Genomic DNA, 27,830 nt, shown 5'->3' with positions numbered 1-27,830 from the left:
TCAGTAGCTTGCTTAGATAATTACTACAATCTTTTGCCGGCTATCAATCACCTTGGACTGCATCATAGTAAGAAACTCTTAATTAGTCGATTTTATTATCACCTAATGCGGAAAAACTGGCCTTTGGCGACGCGTTTGAATAATCTTATGATGTGGCTTGTACATTCTGGCATTTCTGAGAAATGGGCAAACAAACCAGTTGCCTACGATATTCTTCGGATTAAAATGAAGAAGGCGCGTTCATTGGTACACTGTCGACCGATAACTTTTCAGGATTTACGATTTTCTTTTGTACTACTGGGAGTCGGCTTATCTTGTTCTTTGATTAGTTTCGTTATTGAAATTTGCATCGGCTACTATATCAAAATCAGGCAGCATAAAAAATACAGAAGTATGCGCGTTGGATCGTTATAATCAATCAACTGCAAATATTCTATCAGCAAAGTATTACGCTTAGTATCACAAATTTTCGACGATAAAACATACTTATAATTAATAAATATCACTTTATAATCGACTTAAATAAGTTACTCTGTGCAATATTCATTATTCTCATCATCAATACTTGCAATCAAGGTAATAGACTCCAGTAGGCCGTCATCACCTTGATTAGGTACGCCTATAGTTTTGATCGAGCTCTCATACATTTTACTGTTAAATAATTTCAGCTTATATTCTGGTGGTGCATATTTTGTACAGCAAACTCCCATTACTTTCATATGTATACGAATACGCATAAGTGCCGTTAGCATGGGTAACAGCAAACGATTTCGTGTTTTACTTTTAATAATGCTCATAATACTAAACGTTTGTTCGACATCAGCATTGCTTATTAGTAAAGACAACGCACGAAGTGCAAAGGATGCTAAATCTTTAAAACTTTGTTCACCTTGACTATTTGTTATGCTAAGAACAGCGATCCAAAAGTCAATCGGCTTAGCGTTTTCATCAAATTTTCCAGATATATCATGCATCCTTAAAGTGTTTAATAACCGCTACTGTCTTTCAATTGCATCTTTATCTATATCTTCAGATGACAAGTCCCATGGTAAATTTTCGATCACATCACTTGATGATAAGCTTAAACAATTCTTTTGTATGAAAGATATCAGGTTATCAATAACAACAAGATTAGACGGCAATCTTTTGACTAGCTCTTCACATAAAACTATAATAAATTAAAGTGATCGTAATTTCATTTCGTGTAAGTGATTTTCGGGAATAGTTCTTTTTTTAGCCAAAGCTGCAAATCGTATACCGAAATCTACCGAATCAATATGGAATAAAGAATTTCCAATCGCATGCTTTGAATTTGATAAAGCACGTTGTACTGCTATAATATCTGCTTAATAAAGCATTGTAGCAGACTCATCAGATGTCAATGGCTTAAGAAAACTAGGCCTGAATATACGCCTGGCCAAAGATAATAACAAAGAACGTAAATCCGCGTATAATTTAGTCACATCAGCATCAGCAGCTTGGTATGCTAAATTCATCGTCGTTACCTCACGCAATACTTGGTCCAAAAACAGCAGGTATAAACGATTTCTATCGTCATTGTACATTTCTGCAAGAATTTTAGCAATGTATGACTTGTTTGTCGATGAATTTTTAATTAACTTAAAATAACTTTTTAATTCTTCCCATTGCTTTAAATTAGATGTTACAGCTCCAGTCAATGACAACCAACGAGTAGGTTCCAATTGTATCAGTTTCGAAGGTTTCTTCCCTGATTCCATTTTTGAGTACAAATCATGATATGTATTTAAGCGCAATGAACTATTCACAAACCAGTTTCTCGAATTTTGAAGAGGAAATTCTAAGTTTGAGGGTAACTGTTCTGATGCTTTAGCTGCAACTAAGCTCAAAGAGTGGTAACTACATTTAAGTAGCTGCACTCGTGGATACTTTCTTTTAATCAATACGTATAAACTGTGGTTCACACCACAAAGATTACTCGCACCGTCAGTACCAATCCCTTCAAGTTTCTCCATATTTAATCCAAGTTTATTTGTAAAATCTTCGAAATCGAGAAACAATTGGTCTGCTGTAGCTACAGTGACTTCATTAAAGCCCAAAAAGTCTGTTAACATTTTTTTTTGTTTTTTACTGAAGTATCTGATACAATAGGCCATATATTTCATTGTTGGTACGTCTGTGGATTCATCCAGCAACAAAGAATAACTTTCCTCACCCAAATCTTCGAGCAGCTCTCTTAACATACCAGGCGCAATGACATTCAGAATGATTTTTGAACATTTTGTTCGATGTAATCGTAATTTTGTAAGCTGATTTCCTTTACCAACTTCTTTAAGCATTTCACACAGGTGATCGATACTCCTTAAAGAGCCATGAGCAGCATTATTTAAAACTATTTTTAATTCTGCTAATTTTAACGCATCATTTACATTATATACTCCTAAAATAATTAAAAAATTACAAACATTAATATTTATAAGAACATATATAAAATATTATTGTTATAAATACTGTTTTAAATTTTACCAATGCTAGTTAAAGTTGATTGTTTTTTATATTCAAAGCATCTATTTTATTAGAATGAGCTTGAGTACCAGATGTTTTTTTAAATCGTGCTTTTGAACCCGTAACGAAATTCGGCAGACTCTACAATAAGCTTCACCTCGACCAGAGCTGATTAAGCTCTCTGGAGCTTTACACAGCCATCCTAAAATAAATAATTTAATAAATTGTTAGTCGTAGAAATTTACAAAGAGTATAGGTTAAGCATACTCACCCACAAAATACAAAAAATTTTATAATAAATAATAAATGGAGGGACCAATGCACCTTTGAAAAAGTCTTCTTTTTCCCATTCTTCCCGATATTTTTTTTTTGTAACAATCACTTTCACCATTTTTAATTTTCATCAATTCAATATTTATTAAATTATTCAATAAGAATAAATCAACTATATCTATATATATGATATACAAAATATATATATTAGTATAATAAATATACTCTCGGTGGCGCTGTTAAATAGCGGGAAATAGATAGAAATATTTTCGGTCAATTCATTGGACCTTGTCTCACATTGAAAAGTTCTAGTAACGCACAAAAAAAAATTGTTATGCGAAATCGGAGGAGCCTAATTGGCTACCGGGAGCCAAATGATAAAATTTAGTCGCCAAATCAGTTGGTGTGGCAACCCTGATTTATGGTAACAATTACAATATTTTTTGGGAATGTTTTCCATAATACATGGTAACCGGTTTTTTTGAAATGTTGATTACAGGAACGGCACCTATATATATTACAGTTATCATAACTCTAATATTATGGTAATCGTTACCATAATATTATAATTACCATTACCATAACATTATGGTAACCATTACCATAATATATGGTAACCGTTATTATAATATTATAGTAATCGTTACTATGACATTATGGTAACCATGACCATATATATGGTAATTATTACCATAAATTTATAGTAACATATACTATACTATAATGGGATCGATTACCATAATATGATAGTGACCATTACCATAATTCTTTTCCATGCGATATGGAAACTGATACCATAATGATGGGAATTGTTCTCATACTTATGGAAACTTTTACCAGAAAGTATGGGCCTGCATCCCATAATTCCAAGTAATCATTACCATAATGGTATGGGCTGATAATTCGTAAACGTGTTAGGAATGGTTACTATAAATTTCTCTCTGTGTATGGACATAAACTGATTAAATTCCTATATAAAACAAATATAGCTTAAAAACCTATATTAACTAAAAAATATTCGAAGTTATCATTTATTTTGAAACAGATCTAATTGTTCGACCCGGGTTCCCAATTTCTAATCTATACAAGATACCCATAGAAAATCGTCCTGAAAATCCACATGGGAATCCATACAAGGGTCACATATAGATTTGGCATGATGTGGATTCCTATAGGAAACCATATGGGTATCTATATAGAAGGATAGGATGGATTCTCATGTGTATTTTTTCGATAGGGATTTTTTTCTCTTGTAGCTTCGAATATTTAACTTAAGCAAACCTGTAATATCATGATACATTATTGTCAATTTTCATTTTTCAGAAAACTCTTTATGCAGCGGATTTGATTTCGATCGGATTAAATATTTGGATGGATATCCAGTACCAGCAGTCACCAGGTATAAAAACCCAGAGTATAAGCTATCTGTCGAAAGATTCTTAGAAAGAGCATTTGATATAAATATCACTAGAAGACGATGGCCATTTTATAAAATACATATACCATTTAGCATTGATCGGTCGATTGATATTTCTTGGTCAGGTTATTGTGTTACTGATTTTAATCTTACTCATTATTCATTCAATTTTGCTTACCCCCGAACTCACTATGCCATGCATCTAGTAACCCATAATCGAGGATTACTTTCTCCTTTAGAAAAAATTTATAATTACTACGGTTTCTTAATAATAATATTAACAATAATTATATTACTCATGACATTTGTTGTCATATATTTTTCTGAGCAGGACATCGCGTTCGCAAGCTTCGAAATCATCAGGCTGCTAACAAATACCGGAATAAATACGCGGATGGACACCGGAAAAAGTCGAATATTTTTCTCGGTGATCTTCTTATATTTTTTGATAATTCATGGAACATTCAGTGGGCGTCTCGCTGGATTTTTAACTAAAGTTGAATACCAAAAAAATGTTGAGAATTTCGAGGATCTCCAATCCTCGAGTTATAAACAAATTTATTCTCGCCACGAATCCCGTTAATACATTACAGATCTAGAGGTAAGACGTTATTAAGAATAATGAATCGGTAGCTTGTTTAGATGATTAAAACAATCTTTTACCGGCATTAAGTCGTTTTGAATTACATTGCAGTAAAAAACCATTAATACGTAGATATTACTCCCATTTATTGCGTAAAAATTGGCCCTTGGCACTGCGCTTCAATAATCTGATGATGCGGATCATTCACTCTGGCATTTCTGAAAAATGGACGGATAAAAGAGTTGTTAATGATATTCTACGTATTGAAATAAAAAGGCGCGTTTATTAGTTCAATATCGTCCAATTCGTTTCGATGACTTAAAATTTTCTTTTGTATTACTTGGAGTCGGTTTTACCTGTTCCTTAATGAGTTTTATTATTGAAATTTATATAGAGTTCATCGTCAAAACTAGAAAGCACAAAAAATACAAAAGAAAGCGAAATAATCAAAAAATTTAACGCATCACCAGCTTGAGAGCTCAGAAACAGCAGTAAGTTTTGGGCCGGGCCCACATGGTCAACCGTTTTACAAATTTGCATCCGAACATATCAATTATTGTCATTTCCCTGGCGGATCAAAACTACGGTTAATTACGGTTATTATCATAATTTGCTGTAATTCACAGTATTCGGGACAATTATAATTTTTCACCGCAAAAAGAGAGATAGTTTTACCTTCAAATTGCGGCAAGCCAGGGAAGTGAAGTATTGCACTGTAAAAACTGTAAAAATAGAAAAACAGACGCTGCTAATGGTGAAAATGCCGCCAATTAGCATTATTTGGATCCACCAGGAAATTGTTACAAGAAAGTTACGTTTGTGTAAATTTCTTTTCTCACCTCTAGGCGAAAAGTGCAACTTTCGTCCCGCTGTGCAAAACGAAGTTGCCGCTTTCCGCCTCCGTTGAGGAGAAAAATGGTATACTCCTTGGGAAGTAAATAAGAAAGCCTCAGATCACGTGTTTGTTGACCGCGGCTTCGTCTCGGCCAACGATTACATGCGATCTGGGACATTTCTTACTCTACTTCCCAAGGTGTGTAATATACTATTCGATTGCTTGTTAATAAAGAGTGTAATTTCTTTCCGCCTAAGCAGGGCAAGGTATTCAACCTCTTAAGGCCGCTACGATTAGAGCTAACTATTCATATCATTTCTAATAGTTTAGATTTGAAGATCGTTGTTCTAAATTGCATTCAAAATAGAATAGAAATAATTTGAATAATAATTCGTTGATCTTCAGTTTCTGTAGATATAATTATAGATGAATGCAATCATTTCAGAATATTCACGAAATATCACTTAATGATTACCACATTGTAAAAGATAAGTAGATAAGGAAAGTTTAAAAATAAAAAACGTAAAACGAATTAATCTTTCGATGCTTGCTTCCCCAAATCCTATCATTCAAATATTATATTTAATTTTTTTTCCTGGATTTTACCAAGGCTGTCAATATTTAGGCTTGTTAAATATGTCGACTGTACTTTGGATTCGTCGTATAGATTAAATGTGATTGTGATTATGTAAATAAAGTATAAGCATATTTAATTATTTATGTTGTTAAATTGGGTAAAATCGTCCCCTCTCTCAAGGGATTGTAAGGTCATACAAAAATGAACTAAAAAAAAACTTTTAAGCTGTCAGAGTATTATTAAATTTTGTTGAATTTACTTGTATGCCAATACTTTACATCTATAAACACATTTTTACATAGACATTTCTATATCTATTGCAGAAATAGGAATTTTAAATTTACGTCATTTAGTTTTTTACGAAGTGTACAGATCGCGTAAGATTGAGTCCCTCAAAAAAGCAGATGAAGATAGATTTCATCCTCACGATCATATCCATAGTGATTTTTAGTTTTCATATAAATATACTTCATGGAAATGATAAGTTTTGGAAATTTACTGGTCTTTCTACAGTCAATGACGCGCTGGTAAGTAGTAAAAATAAATCATCTGTCAAATCACCCACGCATTGAAACTGCGAGTTTTGAGATCTGTTTAGCGCGCAAAAGCAAGCCAAATTTCGATCAATGTCAATTTATGGCTAGAACATCATTAGCTTTTTGCTTAGCAATGGGATCATCTAGTTTCCCTCACTAAATTAGCCTGCTTACATTTGACTTCTGGTGGGAACGTATTCACTTATTGTACGCCTTAGAATTCATGTATGTTACTAAAGTCAACTAATTCAATAGTTGAATTAATCCAGGCAGACGGAAAAAAATTCTTGTGATCAGCACAATGAGATTTCCTGACTGTTACGATACTCGTTTAGCGATACGTATAGTGCTGGCACCGTACCTTATCGTGAGCAAGGCTGAAATAGACAGATGACAGCCGAGCAAATCGTTAGTGGAATTATACAGATCGCCCTATGAAGTCTTATGAAAAACTTACAGATCCGTCTATGAAACTTTTGTAACGATACATGAGATCCGTCCAATCGCAAGAATTTTTTAACTTCCCGCTAAGAAAATCGACAATTTTCGAAAGATTGGGAAGTTATTGTTTCCATCCCGATTTGCGAAAATCGAAATTTCATCAGATGTCGACGTTTTGAGGTCCTCGGAAGCTATTCTGACTATTTTCAGAATGATGTCCGAGTGTATGTGTGTGTGCGTGTGTGTATGTATGAGTGTGACCGGTCTATAACTTTTTAACTAATGAACCGATTTGGATGGTTAAGGTGGCAATCGAAAGAGCTTGTTGAACATAAACTTTTCTGAAAATTTCAGATCATTTGATCGAGTAGACTCGAAAATATTGGTTTTTTATTGATTTCTCATAAACGACTAATACGATCAACTTCAAAATCTAATCAGCTCTAGAACTTGATAAAACGCGTCGATTGCTGCCTTAGCCATCTCAATCGGATAATTCATTCGAGAGTTATCGCGGGAGAAAGAAATGGTAAAAAACGTTTTTCTGCGAATATCTTCGAACCAACTGATCCAAACAATTTCAAAATTGTATCAGCTCTAGAACTCAACAAAATACGCCGATTGCTGACTCAACCATCGAAATCGGTCAATTCGTTCCTGAGATATTGTGGGAGAAAGAAATGCTAAAATCGGTTTTTTTCGAAAACAATGGCACAGAAAAGTATTTCCGAGCTCGAAGAGCGGGAAGATTTGGGGCTGGCCCGCAGGGTTAACCGATTTACAGATTTTTTTCGTGTACGATTGGTTCTTAATTGTTTCATTTCGATGACCGCGGACAGTCGAACTGTAAGTTCTCATACAGGTGATAAAAACTATAGGAAGTGGTATGGGAAAGAACAGAATTTCAGACTTTGTGTGATGCCAGTCCAAGACACTACGCATTGATTTGGCTTAAATAATGAGAGTGCCAAAAGGCTAGAAAAGTAAAACATTACACAAGGACGAAACAAGTGGATATTAGCTTGCTCGCGTCTTACAGTTCTATCTCGAAGCGGCTTTTTGACCAGTGCAAGGAACTTGTGCAACGGGTGGACCTTCACAAGCCAACTTTGGTCGGAACCTCTATGTTTCCTGCGATGGAAAGATTGCCCGACTCACAAAGGTACGGACTCGTGATGGTTGTGATCAGAAACCACATGTAAATGGGGTGAGTTCCTTGAACTCACCTCCAGTTAACGTCCACCCCTGGTAGTCACTTGATTATATTACCGATCAAGAGTGTTGTCTGAAGATGAGGAAATTTTCCCCGCAAAAAGGGGTAAGCAATCGAACTTGTGGTCACTTAATAGCTTTGTTACATTGATGAATCATGTGCTGCCAGTCGTTGCCTTCGGTTTGGACAGCCAACATCATCTTAGTCTAAAATTTTTTGTTTCATCCCATGCCACCTAAAATACAGTCCACGTCAATTAGATAGACTCACCGATTATTGTTCAATAACTGATTCTCGATCAAAATTGTTCCTTCTTTCCTCAAACCATGAAAGTTGCAGTTACGTTTATTAGGCCCATCTAAATTAAATTATATTTTATCTGAAAAATTTACTTTAGCCATTTATTCGTCCAACTCAATTATTCTTTAGCAAATTAAAGTCGTGCTGATGTGTGTTTTTGATTCAAAGCCTGTTTTCTCTTTAATATTCTTCTCTGTAAATACTTTGCCCGCCTTATCACTCTTGTTGCAGTTGAAACATATGCTGTTGTTACAACTTTTGCTGCTATTTGCCTCACAGTCTTAATAGAATGAACGAGAATGGTGAGAACATTTTAAATTGCAGTGGATGAAAACCACTGAGCCTGGGTTTGCGCGCTCCCTCTGGCTTGGTTTCTGCAGCTTTGTTACCGACAGCATGACTGAATGTAAGCAACTAATTATTTTTTTTTTTAAAACTAATTTTTTTCGCGAACATGACGAACCCCGGGAGAAAACACGGCCGAGTTGAGATTTGTTATTATTATTTCCGTGATCTACGGAATTTTTTACGTATAATCAATAAAAAAAATCTGGGCGTCGGTTGGCCCTGTGGGCTCGAAAATGCTACTACATAAAATCATTTTTTTATGAGCTTTTCAAGCTCTAACAAGTTACGTTTTATGCTAGAGTTTGAAAAGTTAAGAATCGAAAATCAATAACGAAGAAGCAGCTTTTAAATTTTTATTCTCGATTATGGTCTCTGAAATAAATGTATCGAGGCAGAAACCAATGTCAGTGAACAAAATCAAGATTTGAATGAGTTTTGACTTTGGCCAGAGTATAATATATGGAATATCCGAGAAAAACATTAAAGACAAGGTATTTTAAATTATTGCTGACAATATGTTTAAAATTAAAGAACAAGATTACAAAGAGAAAGAGTTGGTATGATTTCAGATACATTTGAGCACATTATATTTTGATTTATCCGGAAAAAATAACATAAAATGTTATTTTTTTAACTTTTCAGCGCCGATATCTTTTGAATTAATTAACCAATTTTAACGTTTAAAGTGGCAATCGGCGCGTTTCCTTAAATTCTAGAGCTGATTAAAATTTAAAAACGATCGGTTCAACCGTATTGAAGATATTTGAAAAAATCACACATACACACACACATTCATGCACACTCTCCGACATCATTCTGAAAATGGCCAGAATAGCTTCCTAGGACCTCAAAACGTCGACATCTGATGAGAGCTCGATTTTCGAAAATCGGGGTGGAAACAATAACTTCCCAAATTTTTGAAAGTTTACAACTTCTTTAGCGAGAAGTTTTAAATACATTTATCAATTTCTTTCTAAAATGGGTAGGAGTAAACTAAATGGACAATGATTCCATCTATCAGAGTAGAAAGAATCAGTCATGGAAAAAAAATTAGGCAAGGCTATTTAAGTGAGGTAAACTGTATCATGATATTGTAGTTTATTCACTTTACTTTATAGGGTGACATCATTGGAAATTGTTTTCCTGACGTCAGAAATATATTGTTCGCTGGCCACCACGATCAAACAACAATTAATGCGATAAACAATTTGAATCTATTCGCTACTGTAAGACTCTACAAGATAAAGTCAACAAATAAACTGAATTTTCATCACAAAGAAATAGATTTAATAATAATAAACGATCATGCAGTATCCAATTTTCTGTTTCTTAAGAATGGATGCCACCATCTTCATTTCAATACCAACGAAGTCTTGGTTGTTATTCTGTGTAAAAGGCATGGAATTAGGTCTTCATTCATAAGCCATATCTTGCAGTTGTTGAATTGCAGTTTTGTGAATATTTACGCTTTATGTTCAAATCTTGGTAAGGAATTGAAAATTTATACTTTCAATCCCTTCACAAATCGTGAGGTATTTGACTGGAAAAAAGTCGAACTAAGATCACGGAATTTGAAAAGGTTGCTGGGTCCACGTATCACAATCTACTATCAGCCATACAAAAAAAGTAATTTCACTCATGATAAATTTAAAGTGAATAGTTTTCTCTGTTTGTATGTGTAAAGAAATTGAATCGATTAATTATGCATTAAATGCTTTTAATTCCATTTTGTAGATACCACTCTATGCAATGGATTTAGTTTCGACAGGACTAAGCAATTGGATGAGTATCCAGTAACTGCACTTATTGAAAATAGTAATGACAGCTATCAACATATAGAAACGTTCAAAAACGTCTTGAAAAAGACATTGAATATAACAATAATAAGAGTTATAAACCGAAGTAGTCCTTTTGTCCTATCATTTTACAAAAAACGTCCACTGGATTTTACTTTGTCCAATTATATTATAAAAATAATGAACCCGACTAATTACCCATTTAGTTTTGCTTATCCTCAAACTTATTATTCCATGTATATTGTAACTCACCATCGTGGATTACTTTCCCCATTAGAAAAAATCTACGATTACTATGGATACTTGATAGTTATTTCTACAATAGTAATTCTTGCAATGACATTTGCAGTTTCTTATTTCTCTGAAGGTGACATTGCATTTGCCAGTTTCGAGGTGATTCGACTGCTGATAAATACCGATATCAAAACACGGATGGATTCGAACAAGAGTCGTATATTTTTCTCGATGATCTTTCTATATTTCTTGATAATCCACGGGACATTCAGTGGACGCCTTGCAGGATTCTTGACCAAAGCTGAGTACCAAAGAGACCCTGAGACTTTTGACGATCTCCAAGACCCACATTGGAGGCTACTGTTTGCTCGTCCTGAAGCCAAGTTCCACATTGACGATCCGTTACTTCGGAACAAAACGGTATTTGCTGAGCACAGGTGCGATGACGTTATGAAAAACAACGATTCAGTAGCTTGCTTAGATGATTACTACAATCTTTTACCGGCTATCAATCACTTTGGACTGCATCGTAGCAAGAAACCCTTAGTTAGTCGATTTTATCATCACCTAATGCGGAAGAACTGGCCTTTGGCAAAGCGTTTTAATAATCTTATGATGTGGCTTGTACATTCTGGCATTTCTGAGAAATGGGCAAACAAAAAAGTTGCTCATCATATTCTTCGGATTGAAATAACGAAGGCTCGTTCATTGGTACATTATCGACCGATAACTTTTCAGGATTTACGATTTTCTTTTGTGTTACTGGGAGTCGGGTTATCGTGTTCCTTGATAAGTTTTGTTATCGAAATTTTCATAAGCTTCGTAATCACATCCAGTCGGTGCAGGAAATGCGAAAGACTGCATGTTCGAAATCGTAGGCAGTCTATATAAACTAAATTGAATATTAAAGAAACTTTCAGTAGAGTTGCTTACTACTCATGCCGTCTCAAGTCGTGGAAATAGTGACGTATCAACGATTATGATTATAAAACAAAAGTTAATATTGTAAAATGAAAGAAATGTTTAAAAATAAAATGAGCGATTATAAATTGTGCACTTTTAGATTTTCCATCTATATTTCTTCTCTGATCTGATCAACATCATTGATATTTATGTTAGTCTAATATATCAGCAGTATATGAGATTGATCGAAAAGAAGCATTGCGCTTGTGAGCGTGTCAATAATGTACTCAACATCATTTCTGTCACTTAGGCCTTACTACCCGATAGACTTTATTACCCGCAGGTACCTTATTTGTTTTTTATAAGAATTTAATCTATTTTTGCCCGCATTATTCCTTATCCAGGCCAATATCAGACTTATTTTCGTATGATATTTAGTCTGTCTTAAGTTGTGTTTAGACTTAAAACTGACTTTTTTATTATAATTGTTGGTCTGTGTTCAATTGTTTTTAAGGAGAAAAACAGACGATATTTACTACAATTTTTAGTCTGTTTTTAATCGCTTTTAGATCAAAAACAGGACTTTTCACAAATATAAATAATAATAATAATAATAAAATAGATTCATAAATTAATTTTAATTTTCTTGATATTTGAAACACGCTAATGCGCTTCCGTAATAAGATGTCACAAGTATTTTAATGGTTCATAATGCCAAAATATTTTCGATTTTTTCCAGTAAATAAGGAAAATTTCTTGACATTTCAAGAGCGATTTCATTTTTTTTATTCGATACTATAAATATTCAGTCAAGACAACTAAAACATAAAGCTGTCAATCTTTCATTAACTTTCGTCATTTTTAAACAAAAGATACTAAATAAATAGTCAACAAAACATCATCAATTCTGTATCTTAATAAATTTATTATAAATATTGCTTATAAATAAAAATATTACAAATCCATGATTTAATCTAGTTTTGTCCTTGCAAATTTTTAGAACTAAAATTATTTAAAGTTCAAGATTCGATGTAGTATTATCTGCCCGTAACGTAAGTGTTTTTTAAAACAACAGATCGAACACAGCTTAGAATTTTTACAAAAGATCAAAAACAGATTAAATCGTCCAGTTAGACTAAAACAAGATCAAATTTTTCTACCCGGGACTATTCTGATAGTTTAGATTTAAAGAGCGTTGATTTAAATTGCATTCGTAAAAAAATAGAAATCATTTAAATAATAAAACGTTGATCTTCGGTGCCTGTAGATATAATTATAATTACATGTAATTATTTCAGAATAATCATGAAATATCACTTAATGATTACCACATGGTCAAAGATAAGTAGATAAGTAGAGTTTGAAAATAAAGAACGCAAAACGAATTAATCTTTCATTGCTTGCTTCCCATATCCTCTCATTAAAATACTATATTTAATTTTTTTTTTCCTGGATTTTACCAATGCTGTCAATATTTATGCTTGTTAAATATGTCGACTGTACTTTGGATCCGTCGTATAGATAAAATGTGATTGTGATTATGTAAATAAAGTATTAGTATATTTAATAATTCATGTGGGTAAATTGGGTAAAATCGTCCCCTCTCTCAAGGTATTTCAAGGTCATACAAATATTTTCACTAAAAAAAACTTCTAAGCTGTCAGAGTCTTTTTAATCTTTGTTAAATTTACTTGTATGTCGATACTTTACATCTATAAACACATTTTTACATAGAAATTTCTATATCTATTGCAGAAACAAGGATTTTAAATTTACGTCATTAAGTTTTTTACAAAGTGTACCGATCGTGTAAGATTTAGTCCTCCAAAAAAACACATGAAGATAGATTTTATTCTAACGATCATAGCCATAGTGATTTTCAGTTTCCATATAAATATACTTCATGGAAATAATGAGTTTTTCAAATTATTTGGTCTTTCTACAGTCAATGACGCGCTGGTAAGTAGTAAAAATAAATCATCTTTCCAATCACCTGCATTGAAACTGCGAGTTTTGCGGTATGTTTAGCGCGCCAAAGCATGCCAACTTCTAATTAATCGCAATTGATTGCTAAAAAATCATTAGTTTTTTTCCCAGCAATGGGATCATCTAATTTCGTTCACCAAATTAGCTTGTCTACATCTTACTCCTGGTGAAAGCGTTTCTACTAATTGTATGTTAGAATTCACGTATGTCACTGTAGTCAGCCAATTCAATAGTTAAAGTAATCTAGGCAGACGGAAAAAAATTCTTGTGATCAGGACGATGAGATTTCCTGACTGTTACGATACTCGTTTAGCGATAAATTTAGTGTTGGCAACGATCATATCGTGGACAAGGATAAAATAGATAGATCATGATGACAGCTAAACAAATCGTTAATGGAATTATGTAGATCGCTCCCTTTATGAAACTTTTTTAAGGATCCCATAGATCCGTCCAATCACACGAATTTCTTTTCGTGTCTGATTGGTTCTGAATCATCTTATGTTGATGACCGCAGGCATTCGAACTCTAAGTTCTCATGCAGGTGATAAAAACTATAGGAAGTGGTACGGGAAAGAACAGAATTTTAGACTTTGTGTGATGCCAGTCGAAGACACTCTACGCTTTGCTTTGGCTTAAATAATGAGAGTGCGAAAAGGCTAGGAGAGTAGAATATCACTCAAGGACGGAACAAGTGGATATTAGCTTGTTCGCGTCTCACGATTTTATCGCGAAGCGGCTTGTTTACCAGTACAAGGAACTTGTGCAACAAGCGGACCTTCCCAAGCTTCCTTCGGTCAGAGTCTCCTTGTTTCCTGCGATGGAAAGATTGTCAGGCTCACAGAGGCATGGACTCGTGGTGCTTGTGATTAGACACCACTTGTCAATGGGCCGAGTTCTTTAAACTCATCTCTGGTTAGGGTCGATCCCTGGATGTCACTTGATTGTATTACCGATCAAGAGTATTATCTGAAGGTGAAAAAACGTTCCCCCCAAAAAGGGTAAGCAATCGAACTTGTGGTCACCAGATAGCTTTGTTACATTAATCAATCGCGTGCTGCCAGTCATTGCTTTCAGTTTAGGCAGCGAACCTCATTTCAGTTTGAAATTTTCTGTTCCATCCCATACCACATAAAGTATAGCCCGCGTCACTTGGATAGCCTCTCCTTTTATTTTACAATAACTGATTCTTAATCAAAATTTTTTCTTCCTTCCGCAAATCATGAAAGTGACAGTTACGTCCATCAGGCTCATCTAAACTACATTTTATGTCATCGGAAAAATTTACTTGTAGCCATTTATTCATCCAATTCAAATGTTCTTTAGCAAATCAAAGTCGTGATGATATGTGTTTTTAATTCAAAGCCGGTTTTTTCTTCAATTTTTTTCTCTTTAGATTCTTTGCCTGTCTTATTACTCTTGTTACAGTTAAAAAAGGTGCTGCTGTTCCGATTTCCACTGCTATTTGCCTCACAGTCTTAATAGAATGAAGTGCTACACTATCATTCAACATTCCCTTGGCGTTGTTGCAAATTTTGTTCGACCTTCATGATTTTTTCCGTAGTTTTAATTGTTTTTTACAAAGTTATTAATAACTTCAGCACTTCTGTCCAATCTTCTAGCTATTTTATGATGAGATAAATTTTGATTAAGGAAAAAACTATCTTTATTAATTACTTCAATACTCAATACTTGATGGCGCCCCATTCTATATAGCAATCAACTTTAATGTTTTAGATCGATTTTAATCTATTCTTTATGCTGTAAAATTCCAACTTAATGATACGAAAATAAAACGTATTAGTCTCTTTGCACAATAAATTTGACTGAGGCTATCTATGTGACGAACTGCCGACCAGTGACATGCCTCCCTGACATCCTCGCTTTGTTTCTCGATCACTAACAACATGTCTTGTACTGACTCAAATGAGTAATATAATAGACATGTATGATTATATATATCAAAGAGTAAAAAATCAGTTATTAAAAAAAAAATAGGTAAGGATATTTAAGTGACGTGGTCTGTATCATGATCTTGTAGTTTATTCATTATTTTTTGTAGGTTGACATTATTGGAAATTGTTTTCCTGACGTCAGAAATATTTTGTTCGCTGGCCAACACGATCGGACAACGATTGATGCGATAAACAATTTGAATGTATTCGCTACTGTAAAACTCTTCAAGATAACGTCAATAGATAAACTGAATTATCATCACAAAAAAATTGATTTAATAATAATAAACGATCAAGATGTATCCGATTTTCTATTCTTCAAAAAGGGATGCCACCATCTTCATTTCAGTACCAACGAAGTTTTGGTTATTATTCTGTGTAAAAGGAATAAAATTAGATCTTCATTTATCAGCCATATCTTGGAGCTTTTGGATTGCAGTTTTCTGAAAATTTACTCTCTATGTTTGAATTCTGTGAAAGAATTAAAAGTTTATATCTTTAATCCCTTCACAAATCGAAAGGTATTTGACTGGACGAAAGTCAAACTGAGATCACGGTATTTGAAAATGTTGCTAGGTCCACGTATTACAATCTACTATCAACCATACAAAAAAAGTAATTACACTCATAATAAATTTTAAGTGAATAGTTTTCTCTGTTTTTAGTATAAAGCTATTTTATCAATCAATTATGCAATAAAATTCTTATATTTCCATTTTATAGATACCGCTTTATGCAATGGATTTGATTTCGACAGGACTAAACAATTAGATGGGTATCCAGTAAATGCAGTTATCGAAGATAATAATGATAGCTATGAGTATAAACAAATGCTTAAAGAATTCTTGGAAAAGACATTAAATATAAAGATAACGAGAAAACGAAACTTAGATGGTATTGCTATGCTAACATTCTTTGAAACGGTTCCTCCAGATTTGACTTTGTCAAGTTATGGGGTAAAGTTGAACAATCGAACTGATTATCCATTTACCTTTGCTTATCCTCAAGCTCATTATGACATGCATATAGTAACCCACCATCGTGGATCACTTTCTCCATTGGAAAAAATTTACAATTACTATGGCTACTTAATGGTCATTTCAACATTAATAATTCTTGCCATGACATTTGCCGTTTCCTATTTATCTGAAGGCGACATCGCATTTGCCAGCTTTGAGGTGATTCGACTGCTGATAAATACCGAAATAAAAACACGGATGGACACCGACAGGAGTCGTATATTTTTTTCGATGATCTTTTTATATTTCTTGATAATCCACGGGACATTTAGTGGACGCCTTGCAGGATTCTTGACCAAAGCCGAGTACAAAAAAGATCCTGAAACTTTCGAGGATCTCAAAGACCCACATTGGAAGCTACTGTATGCCCGCCCTGAAACCAAGTCCCACATTGATGATCCGTTACTTCAGAATAAATCGGTATTCGCTAAGTACAAGTGCGAAGACGTGATGAAGAACAACGATTCAGTAGCTTGCCTTGATGATTACTACAATCTTTTACCGGCTATCAATCACCTTGGACTGCATCATAGCAAGAAACCCTTAATTAGTCGGTTTTATTATCACCTAATGCGAAAAAACTGGCCTTTGGCGACGCGTTTGAATAATCTTATGATGTGGCTTGTACAGTCTGGCATTTCTGAGAAATGGGCCAACAAACCAGTTGCCTATGATATTCTTCAGATTGAAATAAAGAAGGCGCGTTCATTGGTACACTATCGACCGATAACTTTTCAGGACTTACGATTTTCTTTTGTACTACTGGGAGTCGGCTTATCTTGTTCCTTGATAAGTTTTGTGATCGAAATTCTAATAAGATTTGTAAGCGCATCCAGACAGTGCAGGAAATGCGAAAGAGTGTATGTTAGAAATTGTAGGCAATCCGTATCAATTAAATCGAATATTAAAGAAACTCTCAGTCGAGTTGCTTATTACTCACGCTGTCTAAAGTCGTGGAAACAGTGACGTATCAGCTATTATGATTATAGTGACGCATCAATTATTATGATTAAAAAACAAAAGTTAATATTGTAAAATAACAATGAAATAAAAGGAATTTTGGAAAATAAAACGAGCGATAATGAGGTGTGTATTTTTGAATGTTTCAACTATTTTTCGTCCATGATCTGATCAACATTATTGATAGTTATATGTTTGTCTAATACGTCAGCAGTATATTAGATTGATCGTACAGGTGCATTGCGCTTGTGAATGTGTAAATAACGTATGTGTACATTGAACTATTTGTGTGGTTGAAATTGGTTCTCATCAGCCCCTCTATTGAACAACCGCAAGGTCATGAAAACAAACTAGTAACCGAATCCACAGGAAGGCATTCCTTTTTCGAACGTCGTTGAGTTTACTTGTATATTAAAATCATCGATGTATAAAAGTATATATATTTGGAGATTATTGTATTTATTATAAAAATATAAGTACTGGATTGAAGTTATTGTGACGTAGAATTTCATTGGATAACTAAAAAATATGAAGATAAGTAAAATCTGTACAATTATACTTCTGGTGATTTTTAGTGCCCACATAAAGCTAATTGAAGCTAAAATTGAAATCTCATATTTTTCGGATATTTCTATAATCAACAAAGCGATGGTAAGTGATAATAATTAGTTGTTTGATATTTAATTAACTAAAAATTTCTTAAAGGTTGACATTATGAGAAACTGTTTTCCTGATGTCCGGAATATTTTGCTTGGGGGCAAACTTCATCCAGAAACAATTGACGCAATAAATAATTTGAATGTATTTGCTACTGTACAGTTCAGCAGTTTAAAGACCGTGGATAAACTACGATATTATCACAAGAAAATAGATTTGATAATAGTATATGACGAAGATGTCCATGAATTTCTCCATTTCAAAATGGTTTGTCAGCGGTTTTATATCCGGACAAACCAAGTTATGGTTTTCGTTCTATGTAAAATGGACATAATTGAATATCGTTTTATAAGTTACGTTTCAAGACTGAGGAAATGCAGTTTTCTAGCTGTCTACGCTCTTTGTCTAAATTTTAAAGATAAGATAGATATTTATACTTTCAACCCTTTTACCAGTCTTGAAGTTCCCAACTGGAGGAAGGTCGAGCTGACATCACTTTATGCAAAGGCAAAATTAGGTTCTCGTTTCACGCTCTATCATCAAATACATGAAAAAAGTAATAATATATTTGTAGTAATAAGATACAATTATATAACACCCTTATAAAAAAAACTAATCAGCACTAATGAGAAACACTGATGCTGTAGTTTTTTCGCGCACTTATGGCTTAGTGTTATTAATTCGAATTCCACAGTAGAGTAGTACTGGCTATTCAGATTACTATCGAACACTATTGAAACCTGGTCACTTACCACTTCCAGTAATATTGTAAGGTTCACTAAACAGACTACTAATTTCTACTAATAAAACTTTATTTAAAACTAACCACTACCAATAGTGTTGCAAGATCTATTAGTGCTTGAACTCATGATTACTAATGCAACGTTAATAAAATACAATAGTTGTATAATACACTAGTCAGAGTACCAATGGTCACTAATGATCACTAATAAAATACTTATCAACACTAACGAATTTTCAACAGTGTTCGAAAGTGTTCTGTAACATTAATCATTCAGGTAATTTACTTTTATTTACATTTTTCAGAAACTACTTTATGCAACGGATTTGATTTTGATAGGACTAAATATTTGGATGGATACCCAGTGAATGCAGTAACCAGAGACAAGGACCCAAGTCATGATGCGAGAAATCAGAAATTCTTTGAAAAAGCATTAAATGTTAATATTACGATACAGCGAGATTTCAAACGTAGACTAATTACACCATTTTACCATGTTCGTTGGATTGATTTTACCTTGTCGAGTTATGCCGTCAAATTCTCCAGTAATAACTCTCCTATTGACTTGTCTTATCCTCAAACTTATTATTCCATGCATATTGTAACCCATCGCCGTGGATTGCTTACACCTTTGGAAAAAATCTACAATTACTATGGCTCTTTAATAGTGATCTCAACAATAATAATTCTTGCCGTGACATTTGCCGTATCCTATTTCTCTGAAGGTAATATCGCATTTGCTAGCTTCGAGGTGATTCGGCTGCTAATAAATACCGAAATAAAAACGCGGATGGACACTGACCAGAGCCGAATATTCTTTTCGATGATCTTCTTATATTTCTTGATAATCCACGGGACTTTCAGTGGACGGCTTGCAGGATTTTTGACCAAAACCGAGTACCAAAAAGACCCTGAGACTTTTGAGGATCTCAAAGACCCATATTACGAACGAATTTACGCCCGTCCTGAAATTAGATTTTACATAACAGATCCGGTGCTTAAAAATAAGACAATATTCACCAAGTTCAAGTGTCAAGATGTCATCAGAAATAATCATTCAGTCGCTTGCATAGATGCTTACAATCTACTTTTGCCGGCTATAAGTCATTTTGAATTGCACTGTACTAAGGAACCACTAATAGGAATATATTATAGTTTTATAATGCGCAAAAACTGGCCTTTAGGAACGCGTTTCAATAATTTATTGTTACGACTTGGTCATTCTGGCATTGTACGCAGACATAATGATAAAATTTTTGCTAATAATTCACTCCTAATTGAGATTAAGAAGGCGCGTGCATTGGTATACTATCGACCGATTATTTTTGACGATTTGAAATTTTCTTTTATATTACTGGGAGTCGGTATAAGTTGTTCATTAATAAGTTTTATCATTGAGATTTTCATCGGATGAATCATCATCATCAAACAGCATAAAAAATAGCTTTTCAAAGTCAAAGGTCATTGATAACACTCAATGGACACAATAGCGGAGAATGGAAACTTTCTATCAAAAAAAATTCATATGAGAATCCAGCCTGGATTGTAGACAATAAATTCTTGGGATTCATCCTCGCCTTCCCGAGCTTTGAGTGTGAACGTTGCAAAACTATCAATATTTCTCTTTCGTGAAAGCAAATCTGACTTGGCGCGTCTCATACAAGTTTCTTGGACAAGTCAACCACTGAGCGTTTGGGAGTCGCGATGCGCTTCGTTCTGCGTCAATGAGGAAGAGCGTGAATCAAAAAGCGTTATGAATTCGTATGGTCGCAATGTGAGAGTGATAGTGTTACAGTATGTCCTTTCCACTCATTCTGATCCTACTTCCTGTATAGTAACAGTGTCGTAGTTGAGATTGTTTACATGACTAAGTTGAACACTGAAAGAAAACACTTCTCGTTCTATAATATGTCCCTGCGGCGAGTGCTGTGCGCTCACTCTAGTCCCCCAACGATCTGCCTGAACGTGAAGTGGGGTTTCAAGTTCGAGCGTTAAAGGATTAAGCAAAGCCTAAAAACCTCGAATTTGAAACTTTTTATGAACGTTTTTTGATTCTTGGGACTATTGGTTTCTAGTAAGACTTTTTCGGAACGAGGGTAAGTCGATCGTCTTTGGAATCATTTTGGAACGACATTTTCTACACGAGTTACCTAAGACTATTTCTGACAAAATCTTGCCATAGACTTTTACTAAGACTGAAAAGTCGGACTTGGGTAATGCCCATACGAATGCAAATAGGGCATGAAATACAGGCCTAAAGAGGTAGCGTTCGCTTCTACGATCATTTCCACTTGTTCACATCTTTTATTGCGTAATGACCGTGTTCTATATTGATTACGAAAAGACGTGTGTTTGTAACATGTAAATAAAGTTATTCTTTCGATTATAATACAAAGGGTTCATATAAATATAAATAAAAACACAAAGCAAGAAAATTAGGTCATACTTCGTTCGATAGCCACAGTGTTTACTTCAATTTCAATAAGTATCCATTAGATAGAATCTATATTCAAATAAACGCAAATGGCATCGATAATGTACCTGGTCAAAAAAATTGTATTGGTGATAATTATTAGCGTAAGGATATACGTTTCCAATAGAAATACCAAAAATTCTAAATCTGCCAAAAATAAGAACGTTTTCGATCAAAAAATGATTTGCAGACGTTTCAAATATGTCGTTCCATTTCGTCCCAGGGTTTCTTATATTAATAAGAGTTTTGTATTGATCGTTTCCGATTGATGTATAAGCAATGAAGTAAATAAAGAGCATACATATTAAACACTATTTGTTGTTATGTCTGACCAGAATCAACCCCTCTGTTGAACAACAAAATATTCAAAGAAAAATAAAAATAATAATCAGTTTGATCAGTCGTATTTCAATTGCCATAGAACCAACAGTACTTCAATCAGTTTCTGTATTTCAAAATAATTACTGTAAATATGAAAATTAAGAATCGTATTATAAGTAACGTTAATTTATTGATGCAAAAATAAGTATGATGCTGATTATAATCATAATGGTTTTACTGATTACCACTTTAAGTACTGGAATGAATTCAACTAATCGATTTATCATTAAAACTTCAAATCTTTCGGATGTTGATCCCACTAATGATGCAGTGGTGAGTAAAATAATATCTTGTACGTTTTCCTGGGTCGAAAAATTGGATCTGTTCCGAAATCAATGAAAATTCAAGTATTTGTTATTTAATCGTTTAAATCAAAAACAGGACATCACAGTAAATAAGAAAAATTTCTTTACAACTTGAGAGTAATTTCATTATTTTTATTCATTATTATAAATATTCGGTCAAAACAACTAAAAAATAAAGTTTTCAAAGTATCAAAACATTCACTACCGACATTTTTACACAAAAAATACTAAGTAAGTGGTGAACAAAACATAAACAATTCTGGAACAGAAAATTTTTTTTTATAAATTTTGTCTATAAATAAGAATATTGCAAGTTTATAATTTAATCTAGTTGTCGCCTTGCAAATTTTCAGAACTAAAATTTTTCAAGTTTCTAGAATTAATCTACTTTTGTCTGCCCGTAACGCGATTATTTTTTGAAACAACAGATAAAAAAACAGCTTAAAATTTTATTCAAAGATCAAACACAGAGCAACTAGTTCAAATACAGACCAATTCGTTTAAATGCAGTTCAGTGAGACTGAAATCAGATTAAATTTTTCGACCTGGTAGTAAATACAGTAGAACCTCTCTATATTTGACCCCTCTATATTTGACCAATTTCTCTCTTTATATTCGACAATCCTGTCTCCCACTACGACTTTTCGTTCGACCAATCGAAAAAAAATTAGTGGCGGCTAGATTTGAACGTTCTTGGGCTATGAATACAAACATTAAGTTCTGTTAATCTAATAAATTATAATGACTTACTTCAAAGATATATTATATTTACACTTATCTTTCAATTTTCTAAATTATTTGATATGTTTTACTGCACAATACAATATTCTATATAGTGATTGAGGTTATATACAGATAATATCATCCCTCGCGGTTTTGCGAATGCCGCAAAAATGCCGTAAATTTTCAGCATGTATGCACATGCCGTAAATTTACCGTAATAATTTGGGAGTAATATGGTCATATTGGCCAGTTTGTTTTCTGTAGCTATGCCATATACTTACTGAACTTACACTGTAGAGTTACCAGATTACAACAGTAGTATTACTATAAAAATGCCGAACTTCTACCGAAAAAATGGTTTATAAAAACCGTAATAATACGATAATTTTATAATAATAAAATCGTATTTTATCAATAATAATACCGTAGATATCCTGCGATGTTGCCAAATTTATCCTGATATAATGGAAAATTGTAATAAATTTGGTTTTATTTTTTGTTTGCTTCTGCGTGTAAAATCTTCGAAAATGTGCAAAATGTAAAATTTTTTATTTTATTCTATTAGTTTACATATTTCTTATTCAAACAAAAGAATGTAAGTGAAAATAACAATCCGGGAAAATCGAGGTTTTCAATTTTCTTTAATTTGTTTGTATCCATATAAATACAATTAGTATCGGAATTCAAGTAAGCGATTTGACATAAGGTTTAACAGATCAGACTTTGAATTGTTAGGACTCAGGATTGAGCCCACGAGTTGACGGGATTTTTTTTTTTTTTTTTTTTTTTTTCATGACAGTTACTGTATATATAACTTTATCATGTTATATATAATTATATAAATTTATATATAACTAAATAAAATTTTATATTATGATATATAATTTTTTTTCCGGGTAGAACGGTTTGATGCTGCAATAATGCCGATAATATACGATAAATATGCTGTGCAATTACGGATTTAATGCCGTTAAAATACCGTATTTTATCTGTTTTATTACTGTAAATATTCTAAATTTAAATCGTAAATTTCTGGTAGTAATGCGGCAAAAAAACTAGCCAAAATAACTTGAGTAATACCATATTTATGCAGTATTTATACCGTATGATTTCAGTATTATTTCGGCATTTTCAAAACCGCAAGGGATAGAAGCTGTTTTTGCACACTGCGCATTTATCTGCGCAGACTGGCACATAAGAGACAATAGTGTTACTGTAGTCGGGAGGAAAAGACGAGTCAAATACAAAGAGAGATCCTGGACCAATGAGTCAAATATAGAGAGATTCTACTGTACCACTATTACCTTCATCTTGACTCTACTTGAGTAAAGTTGAGATGACGAGCCTTTGATGAGCGCTATCAACAATTAAGACAATGAGAGAGAAATTCTTTTGCTGATAGATTCCATCAGAAGCACTGAGGGTGATCCATAGATTACATAACGCTATTTTCTATGCTCCTTATCCCCTTATCCCTCTTAGCCCATCCTCACCTCTAACAAATGTCTTATAGAATTAAAAGTAAAAATAAGTATTCTGCTTGAGAAATGAAGAATAATTATATTTCGTGACATACCCCCCCTCCCTCAACGATTGGAACAGATAACAAACCTCCTACTCTGCCTTTGTAAGCTATTATGTAGTTAATGGATGACTCCTCTGAATGATGCGTTTCGTTCATTGAATGAGAAATAATTGAAACCTTTATGGTCTTAATTTTTAAGTTTAAATAAATTACGTGAATTATGACATGATTTAATTGATGTTTAAAGGTTCATATTATTGGAAATTGTATTCCTGATGTAAGAAATATACTATTTTGCGGTAAACATGATCCAAGAACGATTGAAGATTTAAAAAAAATGAACAGATTCGCTGTATTACAACTTGACAGATTATCGCTAATTGACCAAACGCAATACTACCACAAAAAAATTGATGTAATGATAATAACTGACAATCATTTAGAAAAATTTCGATCGACGATATCAGGATGTCATCGACTCGATATACCAACAAATGAAATTACCGTGTTTGTGTTATGCAAAAAAGAAAAAATCAACAAATCATTTATAAGAAACCATACGAAGTTATGGACTTGCTCGTTTTTGAAAGTATACACTTTCTGTTTAAATTCAAAAAATGAAGTAAAAATTTATACATTTAATCCCTATACAAGTCGTAAGGTATTTAAATGGAATAGAGTTGCTTTGACACCTGAAAACCCTAATGAATTTGTAGAATATAGATCGACATTTCACTATCGACCGTATTTAAAAGGTAACTTTTTTATAAAGCTCTGATTGGCAGGTGGCTCAGAAAAACTCAATAGTTTTTTTTTTTGAGTCTTATATCAAAATTTGTTGGCTTAACAATTTTTGAGAACCCTTACAAAAGTCAGCCCGATAAAAATTTTCTAAGAGGTCGCTCACAAATTTTATAAATTCCAAGAATGATTGAAATTTGGTTATTTTGTTTCTTGTGGCTGCAATAGCTTATGTCTGTGGAATCATAAATATACTGAAAGATATTCGGTGTGAAAAAAATTCGTTCTGAATTGGTTCCAAAAGAGTTCTGCATGTGGAACTTCTAAACATGAGACAGATTAGAACTTCGAATGGAACTTTTTCAAACGTTAGTAATTTTGATGGTAAAAAAAAAGTTTTTATGAGCAAATTTAGAGTCAAAAAAGAACGTTCTTAGAACTTTGTTGGAATATTATACAGACATTCCAAAGAAGTTCCAGAATCACCACTTTGACTTTTTTATGGACTAGAAAAGGCATTCCAAAACATTCCAAAATCACTACTTTTGCATCTCTTGTAGATTAAAAACGTTCCAAAAACATGCCAAAATAGTTCAAAAATCACTACTTTTGAATTTTTTATAGATCAAAAATTAACATCCATAGAAAATTCCAAAAAATTTCCAAGAACGTCCTTTTTTGACTCTAAATTTGTTCATAAAAACTTTTTTTTTACCATCAAAATAACTAACGTTCCAAAAAAGTTTCAATCCGTCTTATTTTTAGAAGTTCTACATGCGGAACTTTTTTGGAATCTTTTTGGAACGATTTTTTTTCACACGGGATGTCAATGTTCGAGAATTTATACCCAGATGATATTAGTAAAAATTGAAGTAAAGTTAAATATTATCACAAAATCTGTAAATTATCGTATTTTATTATAGGAATTATCATTTTCAGATCTATTTAATTTTTGTGCAAACAAAAATTATCGAATTTATATAATATAAAACAAAAAAAAAATAATTTTTCATAGAAAAAATTTTACAAAGAAGTTTAAAATGCAATGAATTTTTTCAAATTTAATACTGTTTAAAATAATTTTTTTTATGCTGACTTTAATTTTTGATACAAAGTTATAAAAAATTTATAAATCCATCATTGAAAAACTATAATATGAAACACAAAATAATTTTTATTTACATTTCCATTAGCAGCAATCGTTTGTCACGACTTAACTCATAATTTGTAAAATTTCAAGATTTATTTTGATATTACTTTCATAGCATAACATATTTTATATTTGCTGGCTATTTAAAATCGAAGAGTCTAGATATCAATATGCCACTCTGTAATTTTGTTTGCGTACCTACTACTTTTTACCAATTTGTCATAAAAGTTATCATAATTTATGATTTTTTTAAAAGATCTAATAGAAATTGATATTGAGACAGTATTTTTTCGTTTATGTTGAGCTTCATTTCTCTCTGTGTATGATTTGGTAACTCCTAATTTTCTATTTAACACTTTTTTTCAGACAATATTTGTCAAGGGTTTGAATTCGATCGAACAAAATATTTAGATGGTTGGCCAGTACAAGCAGATAAGCATGCTTTGTCAATACCCTATACAGAAGAGTCAAAGAAACTCATCGAAAATGCAATAAATGTGAACATCACGGTAGCAGAAAAGCATCCAACTAAACTGGCTAAAGCCTTCGACATCTGGAGAGCATTTGACCATACTCTCGCACTTTCGAGCCTAAAAGATAACAAGAAGGAATTTTATCGTAGTACTTTTTCTCAACCCATGACTTATTATTCTATGAACATAGTGACCCATAACCGTGGGCTGCTTACACCATTGGAAAAAATCTACAATTACTACGGCTATTTGATAGTGGTCTCAACAATAATAATTCTCGCTATGACATTCATCGTTTCCTATTTGTCTGAACGCGACATTGCACTTGCCAGCTTTGAAATTATCCGATTGCTGATAAATACCGACATTAAAACGCGAATGAACACTGACAAGAGTCGGTTTTTTTTTTCAATGATTTTCTTGTATTTTTTAATAATCCACGGGACATTTAGTGGACGTCTTGCCGGATTCTTAACCAAGGCTGAGTACCGACAAAATATCGAGAATCTTAAAGATCTTGAAGACTCACGATACACTAAAATTTATGTTAATCGCGTTGTCCGACATCCTGTACAGGAAAATCCGTTTCTTAAGAATAAAATGTCGCCTTACGCAATATTTGATTGCGAAAAAGTTGTCAGAAATGATCCATCAGTAGCTTGTATTGATAACGATTACAAAATTTTGCCAGCTATTAAAAATTTTGATTTGCATACAGTCAAGAGTCGATTGTTTGACGGATATGAGGGTTTTAGGATGCGCAGAAACTGGCCGTTAGTATCACGTTTGAATGCCGTCAT

At 33.2% G+C, this 27,830-nt stretch overlaps 1 long non-coding RNA gene across 1 annotated transcript; it reads right to left on the bottom strand.

The window, feature by feature from the left end:
• Positions 1-1,604: 1,604 nt before the first annotated feature.
• Positions 1,605-2,912, bottom strand: LOC130675034 (uncharacterized). The gene is made up of 3 exons (XR_008991195.1): positions 2,756-2,912; positions 2,506-2,686; positions 1,605-2,419 (listed from the first exon to the last, which is right to left on the bottom strand). It is a non-coding gene; the product is annotated as an uncharacterized LOC130675034 (long non-coding RNA).
• Between the last annotated feature and the right edge of the window lie 24,918 nt (positions 2,913-27,830).

This window comes from Microplitis mediator, chromosome 9, assembly GCF_029852145.1.
Source record: "Microplitis mediator isolate UGA2020A chromosome 9, iyMicMedi2.1, whole genome shotgun sequence".
In the NCBI taxonomy this organism is placed as follows: Eukaryota; Metazoa; Arthropoda; class Insecta; order Hymenoptera; family Braconidae; genus Microplitis; species Microplitis mediator.
This window is presented reverse-complemented; position numbering and strand designations above follow the sequence as displayed.